This window comes from Physeter macrocephalus, chromosome 8 (assembly GCF_002837175.3).
Source record: "Physeter macrocephalus isolate SW-GA chromosome 8, ASM283717v5, whole genome shotgun sequence".
Lineage (NCBI taxonomy): Eukaryota > Metazoa > Chordata > Mammalia > Artiodactyla > Physeteridae > Physeter > Physeter macrocephalus.
The window spans coordinates 147,870,071-147,895,950 of record NC_041221.1 but is presented as its reverse complement, the minus strand read 5'-3'; the positions used below and the strand labels follow the sequence as shown (position 1 = coordinate 147,895,950).

General features: G+C 40.8%; 1 protein-coding gene and 1 pseudogene across 3 annotated transcripts in view; both read right to left on the bottom strand.

Moving 5' to 3' along the window:
• LOC102979878 (adenosine deaminase-like protein) overlaps positions 1-6,007 on the bottom strand; it is a 7,950-nt pseudogene extending 1,943 nt beyond the window's left edge.
• GRIA1 (glutamate ionotropic receptor AMPA type subunit 1) overlaps positions 1-25,880 on the bottom strand; it is a 312,704-nt gene that overhangs the window by 178,306 nt on the left and 108,518 nt on the right. The gene's annotated exons all lie outside the window — the stretch shown is intronic.

Sequence of the window (25,880 nt, the reverse complement as noted above, 5' to 3'; positions counted from 1 at the left end):
TCTGCCTATGTTTTCCTCTATGAGTTTGTTAGTGTCTGGCCTTACATTTAGGTCTTTAACCCATTTTGAGTTTATTCTTGTGTGTGGTGTTAGGGAGTGTTCTAATTTCATACTTTTACATGTACCTGTCCAGTTTTCCCGGCGCCACTTATTGAAGAGGCTGTCTTTTCTCCACTGTATATCCTTCCCTCCTTTATCAAAGATAAGGTGACCATATGTGTGTGGGTTTATCTCTGGGCTTTCTATCCTGTTCCATTGATCTATATTTCTGTTTTTGTGCCAGTACCATACTGTTTACAAGCAGAGAGATAGGCAGGAATTAGCATCTCTTTGAATGACAAGGCAGAGTAAAGCAGGATCCCGAATCCTCGACTCTTTGCCAGGTCTGTTTCCGTGACACTGCATAGTCTGTGGTGCAAGTGTAAGTTCTGCCTTTGAACTCCCTTCGTGTACCAAACGCTAATTTATTTCAGTTTGTTACAGATGTTTTGAGCTCGAAGATACCACAAGGAGATCTACTCCTCAGAAGTTTCTTAGGCATTTGGAGATACAGATTCCATGGAGAACCTCAGGAAGGCTTTGAACTCTTTTCTAAAACAATACAGATGTATAAATATATGATACAATTTACATATAGTTTCAGGTTATACAAAGCCTTCTTAAAGTTGAGGGCCACCATGTTTCATGAATGTGAGAGGCACCGTTCCCAGTGAATTAACTGTAGCCCTGTCATATCCATCCACAAACCATAGAAAAAGAACAGAGGCCATATAGTCACTGTTTTGGTTGGTTGGCTTGTTGTTTATCTGATTTTTAACAGATGAGCAAACTGAGATTCAAGAACCTGTGTGCTTATATTTCAGGTACCACAGTCAAATAAAGGCAGAACTAGAGTGGCAACTAGGACTTCCAGAGACAATGAGGTATTGTGGAAGAGGACAGGCTTTGGAATCAGGGAACCTTTCCCTCTCAGCTTATACTGTTTACTGGCTGTTAAGACCTACTTAACCTCTCCAAGATTTCATTTCACCATTTTACAAATAGGAATCAGAAAATCAAATAATGTTTAAAAACTGTTTTCTGATAGGGTGCTTTTAGTCTAAGGATTAAATGAAAGAAAATATGTCAAGTGCTAACACATGTTGTGGCACCCAGTAAGCATGAATTCCCGTCTCCCAGTCTGTCTTCTCAGCTCAAGTTCAAGTGTAACAACCGGATAAATTTTCCTATCTCTCAGGACAGGTAGATACTACCTCAGGTTGACCAGAGACTGTATACCCTCAGGTCCTCTGGATCATATAAACCTATATATGATGTCATTACTTATGACTGTGCTCAGGTGACCTGACATTCCTCTACGTGCTTGCACCGTTGTCCCATGTAGAATCTCAAGGATATTTGTCCCCCATCTAAGCATGGGTGCAAAAATAGAAAAGTCTCACCAAAGGGGAAGAAAGCCCAGACTACCATAGTATCTAGTTATTCCAACATTTTTCAGTGCTTATTTCAGCTTGTGCAAGATTCATGCTTCCCACTGCAAAGGAACCACATTATACTTCCTAATCTACAGAGGGTAATGATTTTCACCTTGATTTTTCATTCTGTATTTGCATCGAATTCACATTTAAAGTGCAGCAGAATTTGTAGGTCACTTCACTGTATACATTTCCTTGTGTCTTATACTACATTAAAAAACAAGATCCTTGTTTAAGCTTATTACTAAACCCTAGAATGCCAGGAATGGAAGGGCCTATAGAGGCTTTATCCAACTCCCTTATATGACAGGCAAGGAGTGGATGCTCTGCGGTGGGGGAATGTTGTCCTCAATCGCACAGTAAGGGTGTCAGCCACAGAAACTACCCTTGAACTTATGTTTCCTGACTCCAAATTCTGCATTCTCACCTTGTGTTTCCTGACCTGCCACAGATTTTAAGATGCTCGAAAGACCAAGCAGTTGTATAACATTTTCCTACTCTTAATTTCCTCCTACTCTCATTTTTTTCCTAAAAAAAATTTGGTTGACAGTGGGATGAAAATACACATTCCTTTCTCCATTTTAAATAAATGACTGGTCCTGGTTCTGCCTGCTGCTCTGATAAGGGTCTCGTTAAGCCCAGTCTCACCCATACCTTCCACAGGATGTGGGCAGCAAATCCTCTGACTCCCCAGTACCACGAGCTACGCCACTGCCTGATTACCTCTCCTGTCTCTCAGCAGACACAGAGCCCATCTTCTTGAGGTTCCTTTATAGAGGAGCTCTTTCCCCAGGGAAGATGCCCTAAATCACTCTTTAGAAGTCAGTGAGATCTTTAGACTCCTCAACGCTAAATGACTGGCATGATGGAATACAATAACCAAAGCATTCCAGTGACTGAAGTACAAGGATGAGTTTGGGGGTTCCTGATCTATCTCAAGACTCCATTCTCATTTTGTCTAATGACCTATTGGTACCACAACCCCATCCCCATAGAATCTTGGGGAAAATATGCATCTTTAATGAGATATTTCCTTTCATTAAATAAGTTAACAGTAAAGAGAGAAGACAGTTTATACCGGGCTTCCCTGGTGGCGCAGTGGTTGAGAGTCTGCCTGCCGATGCAGGGGACACGGGGTCGTGCCCCGGTCCGGGAGGATCCCACGTGCCGCGGAACGGCTGGGCCCGTGATCCATGGCCGCTGAGCCTGCGCGTCCGGAGCCTGTGCTCCGCAACGGGAGAGGCCACAACGGTGAGAGGCCCGCGTACCGCAAAACAACAACAACAACAAAAAGACAGTTTATACCAAACTGGATTCCTGACCATAGTCCTACCAAGCTATTAAAACCTGCCCCTGGCCTGAATGAGGTCATGGCTGTGTGTTATTTAAGTCTGCACAGAGAGACAGCTGCATGAACTTCATGAGGTCATTATTCTGAAATTCCTCCATTATTAGCATTGTCAGGAAATGGCATCTTTGAGAAAGCAGTAAACAAATTTATTTTATAAGTAGCTAAATAATTTTACGTATTTTCAAGAGAAAAACCTCCTAATAGGTTCTATGCGTGTCCCAACATTTGTAAAAAGAGCTTAATATACACAGCTTCAGCTTGGCCAATGTGGTAGTGTTGCAGATGGTAAATATTTTCAGAGCAAAGTTCTATTTTTTATAATTTTTTGTATTCTGAATTTCCTGGAATGGAACCTGCTACATAGTAGACATATGGTAACTGGTTGTTGATTAATAATTGTGACCACTGGTGTGTATGATAACTCCTGTAAGGACTCCTAAGGTCGTAGGGTGTTTTGTTGTTTTGGTTCCCAGACAGCTTCATACTTGGTGCGACTGTAGTCTCTACTGGACCCTCCCATCGTGTCAGCTGTCACTCCTCCCTCTGTCAGCGGTCAGTGCCCGCTCCTCCAGTCTACCCTCACCTGCTGTTTTTCTTATCTGACATCTGTTGTTAACAAGCTCAATAACCAAGCCTGTTAAATCACTCAACTGACATTTATACAGTTTTACAATCAACATGCATTTCCCTGCAGGGTGTAAGAATAATGGTAATTCTTTCATCTGCATTTGTATACCAGAAGTTTTCCAAAATTTTAAGGTTGCTTAAAGTCTGAAAGCTGGTTAAATGAGGACGTACATAGGTTAAAATGCAAACTACCCCCACAGGTTATAATATGCTTAACTAGAAAGTTTATACTCTTGATTCCATCTAGCAAACCCTGCATCCTAGCCTCACAGAGATTTGTAGTCCCTCCCCTTCCGCTCTTGCCAAAGTGACACAATTAAGCCAGATTTCAAACCAAGCAGGTCGTCTCTGGGAAAGAAACCAATACACAAGAAATCAAATAATCCTATGTTATCCCCCAGTTATTACTACATCCAACCTGCACATAAGCCCAGACTCTTTTGATAATCATAATAGGATGTGGGCATTTAAGTTGAAGGATCAGTTTGAAAAAAAAAATCACAGTGGCCAAAAACATAGGGTGCATGTGAGGGTTTTTGGGGTGGGGGGCAGAGAGTGGTAGGTAGGTAGTGCTGCCAGCCATTTAGGGTGGTAGGAACATCACAAGGACTTAAGGGGAAGAAGACAGAAGGGAGGGTAAACTCAAATAATAGATGTAAAGAGAAGGATAAGCAGTTTTAATGGGCCATGGAGACCTACTGTAGTATGAGATGAGATGAACGAACTACTCTGGAGTAGACTTTAGTTGGCTACTTCTGTAAGGTCTTATGGACTGAAAGTAGGTATTTCATTGAAGATCAATGGTAAGAGACCAATTAAGGGATCACCTGTACCAGCACACCTGTTCTCCCTAATCCCAGTCACAAGGACCAAATCACATCTTTTCGCATTTCTACTTGGGCAACCTTAGGAAAAGACTAGATGGCTAGACATAGAGCCCAAACTGGTATCATACTTCTAGACAAAAAGATGTCTAATGACACACCACTCTTCTCCAGAAAGAATAAGAGACAGCAGCCCACATTCCCAGGGAATCATTTCCTGGGAACAAAATGGCAGCCACCATACAGAGCTTCACCTATAAGTTTAGTGGAAAAAACACACACATTGGATTCAGGCACATACACTGGACTCTTCATTTTGACATTTAGCTCTTAAAAACAGGAATGGAGCATGGTTTCACCAGCTCTCTAATTTTCTGAGCATTTTATACCTTGGTTCAGAGGAATCTCTCTCTCAGCATGAAATATCTATAGCCTTTTTTGCCAATGCCATGAATTGTCTTTATACCCTAGGGCAGGATGTTTCTTCATATCTCTGTACTTTCCCTCAGAAGTGCACTTCTGCATAAAATGCCTTACTCTCCCAACTTTGCCTAATAATAATACTGGAAGACAAGTAGCAGCAGCAGTGGCCGTGACAAACATTTGAATACTTACAATGAACAGAGCACTCAGCTGAGTTCCTAATGTATTACTTCATTTTGACTTCCCAACAGTCTAATTTTTGTCATCTCAATGGTATAGATGAGAAAATTGGGGCTCAGAGAGAATAACTTTCCTGGGTTCACATAGTCCAAACGTCCAGACAGGAGTCTTAATGACCACATTGCCCCCCAGTCCAACTTTAGAACATTTTTTTCTAAATGATATTTATATTTTTAGAACAGTACTTCTCTCCGTATGGATTGCAACCTTGGGGATGGGGGAAGAAGCAACAGAGGGTTGTCTGCAGGACCTGAAGCGTTACCCAGTGGTATCTGATGGTGTCTCACAAAGTCCACCAGATCCAGGGATCCTCCCTCAGGGGATCTGAGAAACGTCTCATGCCCGATTCTATCAGGATGCAGATCCAGGGGTACTTAGGTTTCTTTATTTTCTTTAATTTTATTTCTTTAATTTTCATTGCTTTGGAATCTCTATTAGATGTAATGGCAACTTCAGATTTGCCTTCTCAGCTTCTAAAAGAGGTTCTAAGAAGTCTTGCTTGTCCTATGGTAGGGTCTCCACCAAGGTCTAGTCCAAGAACTGTATCCTCAGTAGAAAGGAAGAACTCTTCAGCAAGCTTAACAGTCTCCTTGGCTACTGAAGGGCCACCTCTTCTGTTGATTGCTATCAAATACCTAACGTCAATGTCTGCATTTTCTTTTTCAGACTGTTTTATACTCTCAAGTACAGATTCCACATAAGTCTTTTTAGTCATTCCTTGTAGCATTTTCTCTTCTGGGTATGCTCCTTAGTTTCAGGCACTTGACACCATCATCTGCGAATTCCTTAATAACATCTTTTGTAGCCATGAAAATATCTTCAGGGCTAGTAGTAAACTGATGAATAATTTGAAACATCTGGAAACATTCTTCTAAAGTTCTTTTCTTTCTCTTGTTAATCATAGTCATCTGATCATGGGTTTTAAGACCTGGCTTCTTGGCTCTTAATTTCTTCCATATGGCTTTGGAACTAATGGATCCATTCAAGTGGACATGAAGTTCCATTTTAGGTAATTCCAAGTAAAAGGTTGTCTTCTAGGGCCGTTGTTCTTCTTCTGATTCCATCATGATTTAGCAGAATGGGTCTTTCTTCAAACACTTTTATTCTTGGTATACACAATACAGTGTATTTCAGTCAGTAAGTTTTGTGGTCTTGAATCCTTCAGATTGCTTTACTTGTGCTCATTTTGATAAGATTAAGTGTATATGTAGCTCTGGGCTCAGCTTCACCACCATGGTAGACTTCCGCCTTGAGTCTCTCCTGGTCTTGGCCCTTGCAGCCCTGAGCATAGGGCAGGGGCAGTACTGAGCACCAGTGACAGTCACGCCCTCAGCAAGAGTTCCCTGTCTGCGAGCAGGTACATGTAGGATCCCTCCGCCATGTTGACATTTCCGGGATCACGTTGTACACCGCTCATCCCCCGAGGCCATTACGTCCACACATGCACAGTGTAGCCCTGAGTGAGCATCTTACCCAACTTTTCAGCAGTTCTTTGTCTTGGAGCTTCAGTTAATGCCCCCAAATATACTCCTTCCTTTGAATTCTGCTATATATTAGTTGGATCCATATGTGGCACTTTCTACCTAAAATTAATTTATTCCATAAATATTTATGAAATGACACACTGTGTGTCAGGCACTGTACTGGACCTGGAAGGATAAAATATTATCCTGGAAGAACTTGAAGACTAGTAGGTGGGAAACACAAATGATTAGAATGTGGAGTGAGAAGTATTATGGTGAGGGGTCATGAAGAAGGGGATAACTAACCCAACTGTATAGTGTTTGAGAAGCCTTCCAGGAAGAAGTGTCACTGAATCTGGGATTTACACAACAAATAGGATTGTGGCAGGTGAAGAATGGAAATTTATTTCTGACCCAGGTCAGCAGCATATGTAGACCTGGAGAGGCTGAGTGGTGTTACTTGCAGTGCTCCCTCTGTCCCTGCCCCCACCCTCTAATACTGCCAACTCTTGTAGTACCAACATGCCTCTCACCCACAGATGATCTTGAACACATTTGGCATAGTCAAATGTGCCAGAGTCAAACAGACCTGAGTTTAAATCCTGGCTCCACCAGTTCCTGACTTTGTGACTGTGGTCAAGGAAATAGCATGTCTAAACCTCAGTTGCTACATCTGCAAATGGAGACTAGTAGTAGTGCCATCATCTTAAGGATGTTACAAGTATGAAAATGACCTAATAATGTATAAAGGGACATAGCACAGCACCTAGACAAAGCAAATCCCCAAGAGGGTGGCTTTTATTGATAGTGGTAGTTGTTACCAGGTCCACCTAGACTAGGACCTCTCCATGAAAAGGAATCTGACTTATTTTTCTTCGTGTTCTTCATTGCGTCTTGAACTGCATAGACTTGATGACAGATACTTAGTACCTGCTGATGGATTTGTTGATGTGCATTTTCCATTAATTTGTTAAACAAATATTTATTGAGTACTAACTACGTGCCAGGCACTGTTTCACATGCTGTGGATACGGCAGCAAACAAGGCACCCTCCTGGGGCTTTCATCCTAGAATTCTGACCCGCACTTTCATAAAATTGACGGTTGCTTGTACTTTAGAATCAGGTTTGGAAAGTATCATCCAAAGCATGAGAATTACCTAAATTGTTAGTGATAATAACTGTAAATCCACTTGATGTTTCTGGAGAACCTGATTCCTTATCTTAAGTCCTTTTCAGTGGTTCAGTATTTTTCCACCTGCCACTAGGTCCTGCCTGAATCTAAAAGGATGATTTCCACTTCACTCCACAATCTACATCACAGGGTCCCTCCCATAGTCCTTATCAGCAACAGACCAATTTGTTAATTTGCTTCTTTCTTTTTACTGCATTCTGCTGGTACCTGAGAGGCTCTCTGTTTGCATAGAAGGAGGAGTGGATTATCAATCAAGCAATTTAAGTTTTAACCTCAGTTTTGCCGCTATCAATTTGGATAAATTTTTCATTTATTCCTTCAGTGAATATTAATGGAGCACTTCTTAGAGACACAGCATGGCCTGGTTGAGCGTTCAGGCTTTGGGGTCAGAATGCCTGGGTTAGAAACTCGCTCTGCTACTTTCTAGCCATGTAATAGTGGGTGGGTGACTTGACCACTCATACCCTCCTCCTAGGATAGTTGTAAGTATTAAATGAGTTAATACATGTAAAAATCTTAGAACAGTGTCTCTGAAACTTGCAAGTTCTCAATAAATGTTAGACACTATTACTTTCTTGTTAATATCTGTTGTAACTATCAAATGCCAGGCACTGTATATGGCAGTGAAGGGGTGGGGTGGAAGGGACATGGTGTTTGTCCCTAGAGATCTTGCTTTCTGATAGGTGAAGAGACATTAAACAACAAAATACATAATTACAAATTTGATGAGTGCCAGGAAGGTGGTCTAACGAGTACCATTTGAGTTGAGACTTAAAGAATAAATAGAAGGTCAAGTGGTGAAGAGGAGGTGTGTGCCTATGTGTGAAAGCCTGTGTAGGAAGAAAGAAAAGCATGTGTAAAGGCCCTGAGGCAGGGACTGAAGGGTCTGTGTGGTTACAGTGTGGAGACTGAGGTGGAGATGTGGCTGACACAGCGGGCAGGGTCCAAGCCATGAAGTGCTGGGTGATGCCTATGGAGCTTGAAAGTTTTCCTAAAGGCAAGGAAAAGCCATTGATGGCACATGGTTTCCTTTCTAGCACACAGATTTCTCAAAACTAAAGTGAGAGGATTGTATTAAAAAGCCTCTTAAGCCTCTTTGATGCTGAAGAATATGAGATTCTATAGTGACTACCAAAAATAGAGGCAGTTTCTGGGAAAAGTAGAAAGAAAATAAAGAAGTAAGGAGGGTGTGAAGGAAAGAGGAAGAAGGGGAGATAAGAAAGGAGGAAAGAAGCAAATGACTAAAAACTTCAGTGGAGACATGAAGTCTAGAAATGAACTGTTGAATATTCAATACAGATACAGACTCAGTACATATTACATCTACGGGTGTGTAGGTGTGTTTGACTTATGCACGTATTTGTATGTTCACTGATTTGGCAGGAAACCAAACCGGGGGAGTCTTTCCATGGAAGACAAATAAAGACTAATGGGCTGGAAAAGTTGGAGAGGGGGGAAAATGCTGTGTCAGTCATTTTGGTTAAATGCATGATTGCTGGATATAAAGATGCTTCTGGAACAGCTCCTGCTGGAAAGCTGGTGCTCAGGAATTGAAATGCTGGCTGCGTCATGGTTCAGTGGCTCCTTTCAGGAGCTGCACAGTGGAAGTCAAACAGAATTGCATTAGGAAAGGAGTGGCTGAGAAAGGACTCTCTGGAACCGAAAGTTTTATTGGAAAATGGAAAAGAAAAAGGAGTTTAGTCCAAAAGAAGGGCTGACTCCAAGAATTCTAATTTGTTCCAGACTTCGGGAGCCGAAAGGCGCTTGAACACTTCTTGCCATGATGTTTAGATGTGGCGGTGAAAAGAGGCACACAAAGCAGTGAAAATCAAAAATAAATAAGTGTTCTTTGGGCCCAGACTTTTTATTTCCAGCTGAGTAGGGTCGACATTTAAGGATTTTTAAAGGGGAAACGCACACCAGTTCGACTCTGCAAAGGCCTTATAATGCTCATACCACCTCTGGCTCTCAGTGCTTGCTGTTAATTTGGGCATGTGTGGTTGGGTATCTTTTGACTCTTGTAGCAAATGCTAGGAAAAATACTGATTTAAGTTACCTCAGTGCACTGGGAAGTAAAAGCAGCCCCTTCTGGTTGATGAAAAGTTGTTTTCTGATAAGGAAATATCCACTAGCAATATGTCCTTTTTTTAGATGTTGGGGGTAGGAGTTTATTAATTAATTTATTTATTTTTGCTGTGTTGGGTCTTCGTTTCTGTGAGAGGGCTTTCTCTAGTTGTGGCAAGCAGGGGCCACTCTTCATCACGGTGCGCGGGCCTCTCACTATCGCGGCCTCTCTTGTTGCAGAGCACAGGCTCCAGACGCACAGGCTCAGTAGTTGTGGCTCACGGTAGCAGTATGTCTTATTCTCTTAACTACTTCCTGGTTTGCCAGTGCTTCAATTAGCATATGCCTGATTTGAGTTAATAACAACAGCTGCCACTTAATGGGCATTTACAATATGTTTTAGGTACTGGAAACACATTATCTCACTGAATCTTCACAATACTTTATTAAGACAGATTCTTACATTCCCATTTACACACAAGGAAACAGAGGCTCAGAGAGGTTAAGGAATGTTGCTGGGATTGATACGCAGATGTGATTCCAAGCCCATATTCCCTCTGAGCCCATATTTTCTTATCCGTAAAGTGGAGGTGGTTAATAATATGATATTTAAATTCTCATGTTCCCAAATCTCCCTGAGCGAGACTGCAGATTCAGCAAATTCACTGGTATTTCTGTTTTTCTCGCCATGGAGCCGTCTCTCCCCATCCATTCTCGGTGTTCCAATGCATTCAAAGATTTACTCCTATCAGACCTTGTTCTGGGATCACTCATCCCCACTAAGGGGATGGTAGATAACAGGAATCAACATTTAGCAATAATTCTTTACTTTTCTGCAGCTGGCAGTCAAGGGCTCATACTCTCCCATTTCAGACCACCCAACGTCATTGGGAGGCAGACAAGGTGAGCATTCTCCCAGGTTGCAAATGAGAAACTAGGGGTCCTATAGGGAAAGTGAGTCAGCCAAAGCCACACAGTGAGTTAAAAGCAGCATCAGGACTACAGGCTCACATCTCCGAAGTCCTGGACTCTCACGTTTTCCAGCAAAGCATACTGCTTCACTGAGTTCCAAGCTCAGGGGCTAGGCAGGAAGCATAAATGAACAAATGGACAGGTGAGAGAACACTTTTCCCCCTGCCAGTGGTCACTTAGCTTTAGCCAGAATTCATCAAGTGAGGAGCAGGTCCAGTTCTTTCTTTTTTTTTAATTCATGTTTTAAGAAAAACTTTACAGAGAATCTGGATTTTAATGTGCAATGCCATGATTTTGTAAAAGCTGCCTCAAATTTTATTTCAAATCTTTGTGAGAGCCAACCATCACACATCTGTAAGCTAGAGCAACTACTGGGTAGTTTTCTACTTCTGTCTCACACTGAAGAAATGTGTGATGAATGAGTTTAAATATGGATGCAGAGGTATCTAGCTGACAGCCCTTTCAACCACAGGAATGCCTATTCCATGGGAGATCCAAACCTCAATCAAGAAAACCTCAGAGAACAGTGAAGATTTTGGGTCCCAAACAAAAGAGGGTCAAACAGAGACACTCCAAATCCCAGGAGCTGAGAAGATTGTACCTGCAGTGTGATAGTCAAGCAGCTCTCCAGAAAAAAAGAAAAAGTAGCATCTGCCGGTTTTCATGATGTAAATATTCCCACCATAGCCAACAGCTACTGATGGTTTAACAGCCAGTTTGCAAAATTCGTGAATATTTAACAATTGGCTCCAGATATTTAATAATTGGTACACCAGAGTCCAGTGGTTCCAAAATGGTTGCACATCATAATCACCAGTGAGCTTTTAAAAAATTCAGCTTCCCAGGCCTTCCCAGATCTACTAAATCAGACTCTCTATGGGTGGATCCTAGGAAGTTGTGTTTTCAAAGAGCTTTCTGAAACGAGCAGCAAGATTTGGAAATCCCCAGTGTAATCCCCACATCCAACTAGGAAAGAAATAGTCTTGTGAAGACAGCCTGTTTAGAACATTCAATGAAAGAGTATAGTACAGAGATAAGAAACCCAGGGCTCTGAGAGACAAAAGATAAGCATGTTAAATATTGTTAAGTAATTATAATAATAAAACAAATTTAATTATAAATAGCAGGTTTTGAGATTGGTCACTGTTCTAGGTACTTTACATGCATTATTTTTTTAATCCTCACCCTACTAGGTAAGTATAACTATTATTTCTATTTTATATATGGGAAAATTACAACACAGAGAAATTAAATAACATGCCTGAAGTCACATTGTTAGTATACAGGAGAGCTGGCATTGGAATCTAGGCAGGCTGGTTCTGGAAACTACACTCTCAACCAAAATTAGGGAAAGTACCTTCTTCCTGAAAGTAGAGATTATTTTGCATAGAGTAGCTGTACTCAGAAATTTTTCATCAAATTAGACTGAGCAAAGGACAGGAGTTCATTTTTTAAAGAAGATCACACCCTTCTGTATTTCCCAGGGTATCTGGAACCCTTTGTAAGCTTTTATTCCATTTTAGTGACCCTTTGACAAAGTCTATTCTGAATCCACTAGTCCTTGAGCAGATATATTTCCTGATTACTGAACAGAAAGAGTTGAATCTTCTATCTCATTTTTTTTTGTGGTTTTGTTTTCACTCTATTTGGCACCCTAATAGCATTAGCACTCCTTATACTGGCTCTGGAAGTGGACTCCACACCCTGTGGGAGCTGTACACCATCTATTTCTAAGTCATCCTGCCTTCAGTCTTCCATTTAACACTGTCCTGGTCTCACATCATGACTGAGGCTAGAAACCATCTTTTAGTGCAGATGTTCTGCTACACAAGGCAGTCTGGCAGTCTATCCTCACAGGGCAAGCCTGGGACCATTAAACATTACAGACCTTACAGGCACGTGGAGAGGAGAATGACAACAACCCTGTAAAACCTTTAGGCTCTTTCCCAACAAAATGATAAAAAAACCTAACCTTTATTTACCAAGTATATAAAGCCAAATTTAGAAGAAATAAACCCAGGAAGGTCAAATAGTGCCTATTGGAATGTTTATCTTTTGCTCTGTTTTAGAAAGAATTTAAGGCAAGGGTCTCAATCCCAAATGCCAACAGGACTTGACTGATGTAAATGAGAAGTGACCAGCTGGACACTGTGGTGACTGGGAAAATGCATGCCTCATCTAAAGGGGGAAACCACTGCCTAGGGTCAGCCTGTTGTGGACAGGTCTGTGAATTTTTTAAGAGAAGGCACAAGACTTTCACTTGTGTTAATGAGAAACTATATAATTTGGACCAATGAGGACAAACAGAAAAACTGGACAAAGTACTTAAAATCTGCTTGAAGATGTAAAGAGCTAGCAAGAGAGTGAAGAACTGCAGAGCCAGGATCTGGGGCTAGAGGAAAGTCAGTGAGTAAGCCACGTGTTTGGAGCTACTTTTGCCCTGGAGACATTCACCAATTCCGCTGGAAGCAGCTAAACTCCAGAGGAGTCAGGAATAAGAAGGTGGGGATTGGAGTTCAGGACCAAAAAGTGGTGGCAGTGGAATGAGGCTGTTAAACAATGATCACTTTGAGTTGAAACCCAGAAGAGCTGCCAAATAGGAGGGAGAATGAACCTGGAAATAGGTGCTTGTAGGGACTGCAGTTTAGATTCATATCATCCCAATCTCTGAAATTGTATTAAAATGAAAATTGGTTGCTATCAGTAAGGCAAACATATATTCATTAGGGAAAAAGATAACATAACTCTATGTCTCAAATTATTTGTACAAAAAATTCTGCAATACAATGTCCAGCACACAATAAAAAACAACCAGTTACACCAGAAGATAAAACAACATAGATAAAAATGAACAGGAAAGAAGAGAAAATAAGGAGATACTCACAGGGGCTCAAGATGTTAGAGTAATCAGACATATGTTTTATAATCAACTATGTTTACTACCTTCTGGGGGTAAAATACAAGATTGATAATTTCAGCAGACTACTGAAAATCATGCAAAATAATCAAGAGAAGATTCCAAATTTTAAAAGTACAAAGCCGACATCAATAATTTTACAGGAATAATGGCAAATTGGATACTTCTTAAAAGAGAATTAGTAAACTTCAAGATAGATCAAAAGGAAAATAATAGGATTAAAGCATAGGAAGAGAAAAGGGTGGAAAATTATTATTATTGCTGTTTTATTCAGTCCATATTTATTTATATTTACCCATATATTTATTTTTTCCCTTTTTATTCCATTCTGCATCTCTGAGTTTCCATCTAGAATAATTTTCCTTCTCCTGAATAATATCTTTTTTTTTTGGTTGTTTTTTGTTTTTTCTGTACGCAGGCCTCTGACTGTTGTGGCCTCTCCTGTTGCGGAGCACAGGCTCCAGATGCGCAGGCTCAGTGGCCACGGCTCACGGGCCCAGCCGCTCCGCGGCATGCGGGATCTTCCTGGACCGGGGCACGAACCTGTATCCCCTCCATCAGCAGGCGGACTCTCAACCACTGCACCATCAGGGAAGCCCTTTTTTTTTTTTTTTTAAAGAGTTAATTTTATTTATTTTTGGCTGCATTGGGTCTTCATGGCTGGACTCGGCTTTCTCTAGTTGTGGCGAGCGGGGGCTTCTCATTGCGGAGCACAGGCTCTAGGTGCGGAGGCTTCAGTAGTTGTGGCACACGGGCTCAGTAGTTGTGGCACATAGGCTTAGTTGTTCCGTGGCATGTGGGATCTTCCCAGACCAGGGCTCGAACCCGTGTCGCCTGCATTGGCAGGAGGATTCTTAACCACTGTGCCACCAGGGAAGTCCCTGGATAATATCCTTTAGTATTTCCATTAGCATGGGTCTCTTGTTGACAAATAACGTTTTAAAATTTGTATGAAGATGTCTTTATCTCACAGTCTCTCTTGAAAATAAGTTTTTGTTGGATACAGAATCTGCATTTGCAGTTATTTTCTTTCAGCTTGTGAAGAGTCAGCTGTCAGTCTTATTGTTGATCATTTCTCAGTAATCTGTTTCTCACCCTTTCCTCACTCTGAATGCTTTTAAGAGTTTGTCTTTGGTTTTCAGCAATGTTACTATGTTGTGTCTAGGTGTGATTTCTTTTATTTAACATGCTTTGGGTACATTGGACTTCTTGAATTTGTATCTTAATGCCTTTTATCAGGTTTAGAAAGCTCTTGGCAATTGACTCTTCAGACATTATTTCTGAATCCTCTTACTTTCTCCATATGACATTCCATTTACATGTATGTTAGGGTTTTCCACTGTACCCACTGTATTTCCCACATATTTTGTCAGGTTTAAAAATTCAAAAATTATACAACAATCATGGTATGTATGTTGGCTGGAAAAAAAATAAAGCTACAATGTTCTAAGATCATTGCACTGTCTAGGAAGATGGTATAAGTGGCAATATACAATAAGATTTGGTAAGTCAAGAATGAATGTTGTGATCTCTAGCGTAACCATGAAAGGAATAGTTAAGGGCTGTCAACTTTCCAAATTAATAAGATGAGTAAAAATGGAAAAATAAAATATTTAGTAAATCTGAAAGAAGTCAAGAAATGAATGATGTATCGATAGTTAAACATACTTTTAGACGGAAACATACCTCCCTCTAATGTATGGCTTTAAAAACACATACATTAGAAAAGAAGAAAAGCTGTAAAAAAAAAAATCAGTGAACTAAAGCATCCATTTCAAGAACATAAGCGAGAAGAAGAAAATACAGTGTAGAAGTTAATTAAATAAGAAACGTACAATAGAAAAGATGAACAAAGTCAAAACAAAACCCTAAAGAATCTTAGAGAAAATGCAAGAGCAAACAAGCACAAAAACTAACAATGTCAGGAATATAGAAAGTAACATCACTACAAATCCTACAGACATGAAAAAGATAATTAGACAATATTATGAACAAATTTATGATAAGATACTTGAAAATATAGATGAAATGGGAAAATTCCTACATAAAATAATTATTAAAGCTGCCACAAGAAGATTTAACGCTTTGCACAGAGAAAACTCCAGACCCAGATTACCTCTCTTCTGGGTTCTATAAAACAGTTAAGAAATAAATAACAACCATCTTACATGGCTCTTCCAAACAATAGAAAGAGGGAGCACTCCCTTATTCTTCTTCTGAGGTCAGCACAACTCTGATATCAAATTGAACAAAAACATTATAAGAAAAGAAAATTACAGGCACTTTATTTCATAATAAGGATGAAAAAAATCTTAAAATATTAGTAAACAGGATATAGGAGTTAATATCATGACCAAGTTGGCAGGAAAAAAATAATGTCATTATTCATAGGTGACAAGATTATATTTATAGAAAAGCCCAAAAACACTATAGAAAAATATTAGAATTACTAAGTGAATATGGCAAGGTCACTGGACATGAAATCAATATAAGAGTAATCATTTCTGGCTTTCCCTGGTGGCGCAGTGGTTGAGAGTCCGCCTGCCGATGCAGGGGACACGGGTTCGCGCCCCGGTCCGGGAAGATCCCACGTGCCGCGGAGTGGCTAGGCCCGTGAGCCATGGCCGCTGAGCCCGTGCATCCGGAGCCTGTGCTCCGCAATGGGAGAGGCCAGAGGCCCGCGTACCGCAAAAACAAAAAAAAACAAAACAAAATTAAAAAAAAATGTAATCATTTCTATTTTTATATACCAGCAAGAAACAATTATAACATAGTATTTTAAAAGATACTGTTTATAATAACATCAAAAAACATTAAATACCTAGAAAACAGATATAACAAATAATATGCAAGATCTCTATACTGAAAATCTACAAAACATCACTGAGAGAAATATAAGAAGACCTAAGTAAGTAGAGCAATATATTATATTATTGGATTGAGAGACAATTTTTAAAGATATCAATTCTCCCAAACTGACTTGTAAGTTAAAGTCCACCTCAATTCCTGTAGCTTATTTTTATTCATAATTTGATATGTTGATTCTAAAATTTATATGAAAATGTAAATGTCTAACAACAGGTTCAAAACAAATTTGAAGAAGAATAGGTGGAAAGACTTACTGTCCCAAATATCAAGACTTAGGTTAAATTTAAGACCTAAGATATACAAATAGACCAATGGAATAGTAAAGGAAGACCAAAAACAGAACCACATAGACTTGGTCACTTGATTTATGACAAAGATGCCATTGAAGTTCAGTGGAGAAAGGATGAGGTTTTTCAATAAATTATGCCATCAGTTGGATATCTGTATGGAAAAATTGATTCTAGACCCCTGTATCAGACCACATAATAAAATCAATTCCAGGTGGAATAATCTAAATAGAAAACATAAAGCCACCTGAAGATAATCTAAGAAAATATCTTGATGACCTCAGGGTGGGAGAAGTCTTCTTAAATAAATATCCACAAAGGAAAAAAACTGATAAACTGAACTGCATTAAGATGAACAATTTCTGTTCTGTACGTCAAGAGATACCATTACATCAAGAGATACCATTAAGAGAGTGCAAATACAAGCTACGGAAAGGAAGATGATATTTTCAACATACACATTTGACCAAGGGCTCATATCTAGACATCTACAAATCATTAAGAAAAGCACAGACACCCCAGTAACAAAATGGGAAAAAGGCATGAACTGTTGTTATCCCTGTAAAAAGCATATCAACATTTCAATAAACATAGAAATGAAGCTAACCTCACGAATAATCAGGAGGGATACAAATTAAAATCACAATGAGTTGTCACTACACCCCCACCAGAATGGCTAAAATTAAAATGACTGACAGTCCCAAGTGTTTGAGAGAATTTGGAGCAACGAGAATCGTCACATACTGATGGTGGGAGTATAAATTGGTCCCACCACTTTGGAAGCTATATGGCAGGATCTATTAAAACTGAACATTCTCATACCACTCCTAGGTTTACATCCAACAAAAATATGTGCACATGTGCAGCCAGAGACATATACAAGAATATTTATAGACTCATTTTTCAAAACTGTAAGCAGCTCAATTGTCCATCAACAGTAGAATTATAGATGGATGAATTATAGATGGATGACATATTAATTCAATAGAATCCTATATAGAAATGAAAACAAGTAAACTACACCCATATACAACAATACGGATAAATCCGATAAGTGTGATATCGAGCAAAGGAAATCAGATAGACACACATAAAATCATACTGGATTATTTTGTTTATGTAAATTTCAAAAAGAAGTCAAAATTAAACTCTAACAATTAGGAAGGCATGTTAGATGGTAAATCTATAAAGAAAAACAAAGATGTGATTATAAGAGTCAGAGATTCTCTTTGGTGGGATAGTGTATGTGGCTAAAAAGGGTACCAGGAAGTTCCTGGAGGGCTGGCAACATTATATTTCTTGACCTGGGTGGTGGCTACTCGGGTGTTAACTTTGTGATCAATCACTGAGCTATATAGTTTTGCTCTGAGTATGTGTGTTAGACTTTACAATTTATGAAAGTTAAAAATGAAAGAGAAATCAGAAACCTAGATTTTCAAGTGAAATTCCTGGATTTGAAAATGTTACTAACTTATTTTGAAAACTTTAGGCAACTGTATGGGCCATTCCCATTTCATCTGTGAGCTGCCATTGTGTAACCTCTAAAGGTAACTTGTGTTTGATTTGCAGTTCTGGGCAGGGGGCTTGGATCTTTTCTGGTGCAAGAGTCTGAGAAAGTAAGAGGGCACCACTTGAGTTTGCATGTAGAGAACCAGAGTTATACCAAAGTAACAAGTCACACTTATTTCTCTTAGCTCTTTTCTTTTTCTTTTTTTTTTTTCCCTCTCTCCTCTCTCTTGTCAATGGTGGCAGATCCCTGAAGAAAGCTCCAGGGAGAAATTTTAAAAAGTTGTTTCTGTTGTGTCCATGCATGATAGCAACATCACAGATGATATAGGACTCATTCTGAGGCTTCTGGAGATTATTAACCAGAGGAGAAAATATATGGTAATAGCATTACCATTTATGGAGAGCTCACTATATACCCAACCCTGTACAAAATTCTCTGCATATCATTTAATGATCATACCATTTAAACATTCCTGTGCCATGGGAATTATTGGACCTGTCTTATAGATGAGAAAGTTGAGGCTCAAGAACATAGCATACCAGCAGCAAATGGCAGAGACTGGATTCTTGCTCAGGGCTGTCTATTACCGACCATTACATCATCCTTGTGAGGCCATCAGTACCCATGTGAGATATATAGACATCCTTCCAGGATGTCCTAGATTTTGTAGAGCAGAGAAGTAGGTATTTGCATATTCAACATGAAAAATGGACTCTAGCTTCTTAAGCCCTCACTACCTTGAGCACTCAATAAATACAGGTAATTGTTACAATCTGTTCATCCTTCCACTTTCCCTGAGACCCATGGTACAAGCTCAGTATGGTTAAACAAAGCCCAGACCAGTTCCCCAGAGTGAACACAATGGGCACAGAGAGAGAGAGAGAAAAGGAATCATAGCAATCATGGACTAAAGAACCAGTCTTCAGTACACCATTACTGTATGACCAAGGACACTATAGGCTAAACAGTGAATGTTCAAGAAATTCAGAAAAGTAAAACACTTTAGTCTTGGAAAATACCAGTAGAGGTGGTCTGGTCACTTTCCTCCATCCTAGAATATGGGAATTGAGGCCCAGGGCAATATGGAACAAGGGGTTATGATGGGAAGAGTTTCACTCCACACATGACGACTAGTTAGCAATGGTAGCTGGACCTTGGGTGAGTCAATTCATCTCTTTGGGCTTTGTTGTCTTTCAAATGGGAATGTTAGAATAGACATCCATTTTAAAAGGAATTTAAGCTTTTCTTTACGACAAATCTTAACGGCAATTCTAATATAAGGCAGGGCATGGTTAAATAGTGAGGAGGAGAAGTCAAGTTTGTCTCCTTGTTCCTCCTTCCCCCTTAGAGCAGCCCTGGAGGTAGCTCCTAGACCAATACCTGGCAAGTAGTAGGTTCACAATGAATATTTGAAGAGTTGAGTGTGAGTATTCTGAGTATTCTCTGTTCCTGGAGAGCACAATTGACAAAATCTGGGGTAGGGCACTTTAAGGTCCCTTCCAACTCAAAAACTCCAGTCATCTAAGGAACTTGCCTGAGATCATTCTGGGAGCAAGGTAGGGAGAGAGCTGGGTAGCAAACTGGCTCTGCCCTCTGGCATTCCAGGGTCCTAGGACTCACTCTCTTGCCTCTTGGCCATGGGCTAGTTCATTTATGAGCTCTTCAGTTCAAGCCCCAGCTCTCCAGAGTTGTGTGAGGAGGCATTCTTTGCTCTTCCTCTCATATTTTTTTTAAACTCTGATTTGATTTTCACCTTTGCCTTGAGCATGTACCCTGATGACAGGAAACACACACACATGAGGGTAAATGAAAGTTAATCCCAAGCCCTCATGTCCCAGTGAAAGGTCAGGAACCAAAGATGCCTTCATCTTAGCAGTGGAATTATGAAATAGCAGGGCTGGAGGATAGCTAGAAGTCATTTCCAGTATGGTATCATTGTGCAGAGTGTGGACTCCAGGGCACTTTTCTGAAAATAAAAAGTTAAAAAAAAAAGTGTTGACAGGCTTGGTTCAAATCTTAACTCTATCAACTCATTGGCTAGAGCAGGGGTCCACGACCCCCTGTTAGGAACCTGGCCGCACAGCAGGAGGTGAGCAGTGGGGTGAGTGAATGAAGCTTCATCTGTATTTACAGCCACTGCCCGTCGCTCACATTACCGCCTGAGCCATCCATCCCCCCACCCCCCGCCCCCAGTCTGTGGAAAAATTGTCTTCCATGAAACTGGTCCCTGGTGCCAAAAAGGTTGGGGACTGCTGGGCTAGAGGACCTTCTGCAAGATCCCAAACTCTTATGGGCTTCAGGTTTCTTTTTTGTATCAATAAAATGGGGATAACAGCATCCCTTACCTCATGGAAACACAGGGGGGAAAGTATATAAGATGTTAAACATAGAGCCTGGCAGCCAGGATGTGCTCAGTCAGTGGTAGCTATTTTCATTCTGACCAGCCAGCTGCTGAGTGAATTCTCTTGACAGTATCCCTGCCAAATGGTCCTCTGCTTGAAAACTTCCAATAATGGAGAACTCACTACCTCAAGGGGAATCAGCTCATTCTTGAGCATCTGATCAGCTGAGACTTCCACCTTCCTCTTGAGACAAGGAAGTCCCTGAAGGCCAAGATGAGACCGTTCCAGGTGGGATCCCAGGGTGCGATGCCACTCTGACAGCCTATAGTTAAACAGAAGGCTTTATCTCCCAGGTCTGCTGGGTTGGCAATCTCTGTGCAAAGCTCACCTAAACCCAAATTACTAAGCTGCCAGACATAGGGAAACTGAAATAATTCTTTAGCAGCAAGATTCCAAGGTGGCAGACATCTATCTGCTTCCTTTCCTGGTTTTCCTCCAGCCCCTAGCCTGGCAAGGAACAGACAGGTACTTCTCTTTGGTCCACTCAGGATGTTTCTTTTTCAGTCTGAGATTTGAGACCATCATTTTCTATAAATGTAAGCCCCTTGTGTACAATGGCCTGAGATCCCTATGACTTCCCATGGTGAAAAATCTGGTGGACACATGGCATTTCTTTCCTCAAGAAATTCAGGATTAGAGAGCATTTCTCTTTCCTACTATTTGGAAACGTAGCCCTACAATCTCCATACTTCTGCCCCATCAGTAGGAGATGGCTCACCCTATGGACCACCTGTGACCAACCCTATTTGGCCCTCAAGGCACTCAGTATTCTGCCTACTTTATCTAGCCAACGTCCTCATCCTGCACAGAATCTTCAGTCAAGCTTGTAGCCTTCCTCATTTTCTCCTGTGACTCTACATGTCTCAAGACCTTTACCCATGCTATCCTCAGGCAAAACATCTCCTCTTTCCTGCCTTTCACTTACTTTAAAGTCCTACTTTCTCTGAACTTTTCACTATGATTTTTGACCCTTCCCAACCACCCAGGATCCATCCCTATAATATAGATGCAGTCACCTTAGTTTTCTGAATTGGTGGCAAACTCACTGGTAGGCTTGCACCACTCTGAAATAATCCATGAGTGTTGTCCATTTGCAAGATTATGGTCTTTTGGGTTAAGTGCTGTGGCTTACATTACTTTCATACTTTCTAAACTGCCTAGCCTAGTAGATGCTTAGTAAATTTTTCTGGATAAAAACAATCTATTTGAAGTGATAAAAAGTATTCAACTAGAATTAGCAATGGACTGCAAGTCAGCCAAAAAGAAAGGAAATTATATAAAATCAACAGCCCCACTCTGGTGAACCTATGCTATTTAATACCAGTTACCATCATTTGACTTTTATTTAATTCTGTTAAAGTATTATCATAGGACAGATAGGCAAATTTGTGTGGTTTTCAGTGGACCACATCATAATCTCAGGACTACAATACTTACTGAATGAAGGGAAGGATGGAGGAATTCCTGAGAAGGAAATATAATTTCACATGCAATTAAGGGAGGCTGATAAATACAGTACATTATCAAAATCAGTTCTCCTTGAGGCTGCGCTTGGATCTCAATTCTTTTTTTTTTTTTTTTTTTTTTAAAAAACTTTAAAAAAATTTTATTTATTTATTTTTGGCTGCGTTGGATCTTTGTTGATGCGCGCGGGCTTTCTCTAGTTGCGGTGAGCGGGGGCTACTCTTCACTGCGGTGTGCGGGCTTCTCATTGTGGTGGCTTCTCTTGTTACAGAGCATGGGCTCCAGTAGTTGTGGCATACAGGCTCCAGAGCGCAGGCTCAGTAGTTGTGGGGCACGGGGTGAGTTGCTCCGTGGCATGTGGGATCTTCCTGGACCTGGGCTCGAACCCGTGTCTCCTGCATTGGCAGGTGGATTCTTAAGCACTGCTCCACCAGGGAAGCCCTGGATCTCAATTCTTCCCTCAGCTCTGTAGCATGGCATTCAAGGCTCTCCATATTCTTTTTTCTTTTTATTGAGGTATAGTTAATTTACAATGTTGTGTTAGCTTCAAGTATACGGCAAAGTTGTACACCTGAAACTAACACAACATTGTAAATCAACTATACTCCAATATAGAATAAAAATTAAATTTAAAAAAGTATACAGCAAAGTGATTCAGTTATACATATATATGTGTATATATATATTCTTTTTCAGATTCTTTTCCATTATAGGTTATTACAAGATATCGAGCATAGTTCCCTTTGCTATACAGTAGGTTCTTGTTTACCTATTCTGTATAGAGTAGTATGTATATGTTAATCCCAATCTCCTAATTTATCTCTCTCCCCTACCACTATCCCCACTGGTAACCATAAATTTGTTTTCTATGTCTGTGAGTCTATTTCTGTTTTGTAAATAAGTTCATTTGTTTTTTTTTTTTAGATTCCACATATAAGTAATATCATATGATATTTGCCTTTCTCTGTCTGACTTACTTAATGTGATAATCTCCATCCATGTTACTGCAAATGGCATTATTTCATTCTTTTTTATTGAGTAATATTCCATTGTATATATGTACCACATCTTCTTTATCCATTCCTCTGTCTATGGACATTTAGGTTGCTTCCATGTCTTGGCTGTTGTAGATAGTACTGCAATGGATATTGGGGTGCATGTATATTTTCAAATTATGGTTTTCTCCAGATATATGCCCACGAGTGGGATTGCTGGATCAGGTGGTAGTTCTATTTTTAGTTTTTTGAGGAACCTCCATACTGTTCTCCATAGTGGCTGCACCAATTTACATTCCCACCAACAATGTAGGAGGGTTCCTTTTTCTCCACACCCTCTCCAGCATTTATTATTTGTAGACTTTGGAATGATGGCTATTCTGACTGGTGTGAGGTGATAGCTCATTGCAGTTTTGATTTGTATTTCTCCAATAATTAGTGATATTGACCATCTTTTCATGTAAGACTCTCCATATTTTAAGTACAGATGCTTTTCCAGTTTCAGCTATCCAATTTTCTCCATTTGCCCCTATGTTCCAGGAAATGGACTGTTTAGTGTTTTCCAAATATAGTTTTAGTTCCCTGCTGTTATCTTTGCTTATATTTTTTTCCCTTTCCTCTGAGATGTACTAAACCCAACCCATAATTTAAGCTCCAGCTAACGCCTCTCTGAAACCATTCGAATGGTTGTGATCTCCCTGTCCCTGAATTCTTCCTCCCCCAAATAGTTTGACTACACCTCTTTGACAAGACTTTGTATGTTTGGGCTCATATATATAATTTGTGATTGGTTATGTACATGCCATTCTCAAGAGCTTCTCCTGGACTGCGACCTGAGGGCAGGAGTGGTCTTTTATCCATCTTGATGTTTCCCTTGGCACTTAGAAATAGCAAAATTTGCTCAACAATAGCTAATAATAGTGCTAACATTTTAAGAGCCCTTCTGGTGCTAGGTATCATGCCTTATCTCATTGAACGCTCACAATAACCCTCTGAAGCAAGAACTCTTATTGTTGGTTTTTTCAGATGAGGAACGTAAGAGAGATCTTAAGTAACTTGTCTGAAATCATATACCTGTGAAATGGAGGAAACAGAACGCAACCCTAGCAGTCTGACCACAGAGCCTGAGTTCTTGATAAAGATCTGGCGACCCTTCCATGGGCAACAGTCCTAGAGAGAAGAACAGACTCGCAAAAGCGGGTGCAGGATCCATGGCACAGACCTCCAGAGATCCTGACTCTTGAACATGTCAATATCCATTTCGTATTCAGGTGGTCCCCAAACGTACTAAGCATTGAAACAGACAAAGGAAAAGAGGGAAAGCGAGTTCTAAGAACCACATTTCTATTGACCAAAGCACCCTTTCAAAACAGAGCTCAAGGCTCTGCTGAGCTGAAATTTTCAAAACTGTCACTCTCCCGCAGAGTGAACGCTTCAAAGGACCTCCGTTCCTAGCAGACAGCCAAGTGTGCAGAATGGCTGGGGAGGCCAGGGAGCTAGGAAAGCTCGGGATGCTTCCTGTGTCAGGTGAGGAAAGACCTGTCTCTCCCTGTGGCCTGGTCCACTGGCCTGAATGACAGCTGAGCAGCATCAGGACTGGCTTCCACGGATAGGAGCAGGTTTGGAAGCCACATGTGCTTTTCCATCAAACAGCTTGTTAAGCTGATGAAGAACCGTGGTGCAGAATGGAGGATAAAGAAAGGAGGAGAAAGCGCCCATAAGCTGTTCTGCCCTCTGAGGGTATCTCAGCAAATGTCATTTGAGAAAGGAGAGCAAGGACACAAGGGAACTCATAAGCCATTAGGCAAGATTTGAGGGTCTCTCTCTCTCCTGCCCTCCCCCCACCCCAGCTTTCCCAGTGTAACAACAGGGCCTTCCAGGGTAATGAACAGAGAACACTGGCTTTGGAGTCAGGAACCATGGGTTTTAGGTAGTCTTCCATTTACAACTTGCATAACCTGCTGCAAATCAGGGATCGCCATTTCCCTATCTGCAAAATAGAGCTATAGGTGGTATCTGTTGTATCTGCCTCTTTCACAGGGGCTGCTGTGGGGATCATTGAGCCAACGTGTGAAGGGGCTTTGTCGGCTGGAGACCACAATGAGATAAATAAAGAGTTGTGATTTGTTGGATTTTGTAATGCACATGCAGGTGCAATTGGAAGATGGAATATGGATGCATGAAGGGTAACTGACTTAGCCAAGTGAAGAAAGCTGAAACTTAACTGTCTGCAGAGGAAGTGGGTGGAGTTAATAAGAGAAGCCAGTAATACCACAGGTCACCAGAAAGGGGTGGAAATTTGAAGTGCTAGATACTCAAAGGACTGATGTACAATGGGGTGAAAACTGATAGAAAGCTCCAGAACCCCTCTCCCAGCTCATGTAGCCAGGTGATTGCCTGCTTTCCGGCCAAGCAGCAGACTGGAGGCTGACAATGAAGGTGAAGTGGAGGGACTCTAGATTGGGGTCACCAGGTATAGCTGTGCGGCAGTCGGTGGGGGGAGGGGAGGGTCACCCACTAGCCATCTTCCTCCTCTCATGTAGACCATCCTATTGGCTTTTTGACATTTATAAGAATAGATAGTTAAGGGCCTCTAAATATGGGAGGGTAGGAATTAAAATTAACAGACAGAAAAATGTAAATCACAGGAAACAAGCACAGTTCAGGGACCAAAAGAACACTTCAAAAAACTGTACTCTGGGCTTCCCTGGTGGCGCAGTGGTTAAGAATCCACCTGCCAATGCAGGGGACACGGGTTCGAGCCCTGGTCTGGGAAGATCCCACATGCCGCGGAGCAACTGGGCC